Raw genomic sequence first — 2,500 nt, 5'->3', positions numbered from 1 at the left:
ATACTGTTTGAGAACACTCAAAAATACAATTTTTGAAAAGTATGCCTGTCTTGGGGTATTTGAACTTAGAAATTACCATTTCAGAGATTGCACATCGTATAACACTCGTTAAATTTAATGTCTGAAATATGACTGAAAGGATCAAAACTCACAGCTGCGTAGGAATGTATACGTGTGTTTGTATACATGTATATATATATATATATATATATATATATATATATATATATATATATATATATATATATGTGTGTGTGTGTGTGTGTGTGTGTGTGTGTGTGTATTTACCTAGTTGTATTTACCTAGTTGTATTTTGCGGGAAGGGGAGCTATGCTCGTGTTGTCCCGCCTTTGTATCTTGCAGTGTCTAGTTTGTTTTTAAACTCATGAATGGTTTTTGCGCATACTATTTCATTGTCCAGTTTGTTCCAAGTGTCCAAAACTCTATGTGTGTGTGTGTGTGTGTGTGTGTGTGTGTGTGTGTGTGTGTGTGTGTGTGTGTTTACCTAGTTGTATTATACGTAGTGACCCGTCTTTGTATCTTTCAGCATCTAGTTTGTTCTTAAATTCTTGTATGGTTTTTGCACATACTATTGTTTCGTCCAATTTGTTCCAGACAACTGCCACTCTATGTGGAAAACTTTTTTTTTCAGATCTCCTCTATAACTATGATTTTTGAGTTTCTTTTCATGTCCTTAATTTTTTTTTTATCGCACTTCAATAAATATTCTCTGTCAAGGACTTCCATGCCTTTCATGATTCTGTAAATGGCCCGTAGATCTCCTCTTTCTCTTCTTTGTTCCAGGGTTGGTAGTTCCAGTTTGGACAATCTTTGTTCGTATATCAATTTTGAAAGTGTTGGTGCCATCTTTGTCGTTGCTCTTTAGATTCTTTCAAATTTATTTATATACTTTTTTTGTGCTGGATGTCCATAGTGTCGCAGCGTACTCTAATCTTGGTCTTATCAGTCTGGTTAATATTTTCTTTACCATTACTTCATCCAAGTGTGTGTGTGTGAGTGTGTTAGTTTATAAATGTGCCTCCCCGCAATAAAGTTGATAACAATTGGCAATAAAACCGTTATTGCATTGGTTGTACTATTCTTTGTTTTCGCTTTCAGGAGAGTAAAAACATATTGTAGTACAATCTACAATTTGCTACAAATGTCTTGCTACCAACTGTTATTAGTAGTATTTGGATACGTGTGCATCCTCGCAATAACGTTAATAATATACATACATGTACCAAAGGCTTTTTTCCCCTTTACACGGGAGGTAGCCAAAAAACAAAGGCAGAGAAACCACTCCCACCCATTCCATCTTTCCCAATGTCCCTTTTACCCCATCCATCCATCTCATCCTAGGTCGCACCCTCACTTTCACTCCTTCCACACCTCTTTTACTAGTCTTCCTTCACTTATTCTTTCCATGTATCCAAACCATCCCAATACTCTTTCATCAACCCTATCTCCCAACTCCCTTTCCACCCCTGTTCTCCTCCTTACCTCCTCATTTCTCACTCTATCTAGCCTATCATACTTCTCGGCATTTCATATCAAACACATTCAAACTCCTTCTCTCTTCCTCTCTTATGTTAATAACAATTGGTAATAAAACCGTTTCTGCGTAGGTTGTGCGCAGTAACCGTCATTGTGATGAGGTACGCAAGTGCATATACTTTTGCATTCGTAGTAGACAATACCCAGACATAAAAATGGCGGTAAAGCAAATTAACTTTGAAGCAGGCCTACAGTCGATGCATTAACGAATGCGCTATACCTTTCCAAGTAGCATTTCTCGAGGAGCACTTCATTCACAGGGTGCTTTGGTTTCAAAACATGCCGGCCTTGCTATCCGAGGAGGAAAAATCCTAATTCTACTTCCTGGAGTGAGCGCTTTAAGATGCGTCAGCTCATTTTGACTAATGTCCCCGTTTTCTGCCAGGACTTTTATTTAGATTAATTATTTGCTTAATTTCTCCCTCTTTATTTTAACCAACTTTGTTATTTGTTATTATTTATATCTCTCCTTAAAGGAAGGATCATTGAATTTGTGACACGAGTCGCCTTGGCATAAGTTTCCTGTTCCACCAGCACCATGGCGACCTAATGCATCCCACCCCTTTCCTGTTGCTCCTCCATGCATCCCGTCACTAAACTGAGCGCAGAGTCATCATCGATCATTGCCACTCTCCAATCCTTGCAGCATCACTGGGTTTGTTATCGTCATGTATTTTTATTTATTTATTTATCTATTTATTTACTCTTTTATTTTATGTTATTTTCACTCTTATAGATATCCTTCGGTCGTATATCACATCCTCGGTACTCGTCTCGACCCATTTCACATTACATGCACTCTCTTCTTCTTCACTTCTCATATTACCTCGAACAATTGCTGTAAAGTTACATGCCTATTTTCACCGTCTCCACTACCTGCGCGTACATCTCACCATCACTCTATTTTCCACATACATACATAACCTCATGCTCCTAATGTCAT

The 2,500-nt window shown here is 37.9% G+C and overlaps 1 protein-coding gene across 2 annotated transcripts in view; it reads left to right on the top strand.

Moving 5' to 3' along the window:
• Positions 1 to 2,500, top strand: part of LOC143036954 (uncharacterized) — a 55,147-nt gene that overhangs the window by 25,112 nt on the left and 27,535 nt on the right. The window contains exon 2 of one of the 2 annotated variants that reach the window (XM_076205003.1): positions 2,034 to 2,212. The exons of the other annotated variant lie outside the window; for it this stretch is intronic. The gene's annotated coding sequence lies outside the window, so the exon portion shown is untranslated. The remainder of the gene's footprint in view (positions 1 to 2,033; positions 2,213 to 2,500) is intronic. 2 annotated transcript variants of the gene reach the window in all.

The sequence above is a fragment of the Oratosquilla oratoria genome, chromosome 21 (genome assembly GCF_046742065.1).
Source record: "Oratosquilla oratoria isolate Oo_2021 chromosome 21, ASM4674206v1, whole genome shotgun sequence".
Lineage (NCBI taxonomy): Eukaryota > Metazoa > Arthropoda > Malacostraca > Stomatopoda > Squillidae > Oratosquilla > Oratosquilla oratoria.
The sequence above is the reverse complement of the archived record's forward strand: the minus strand, read 5'-3'. Positions and strand labels throughout refer to the sequence as shown.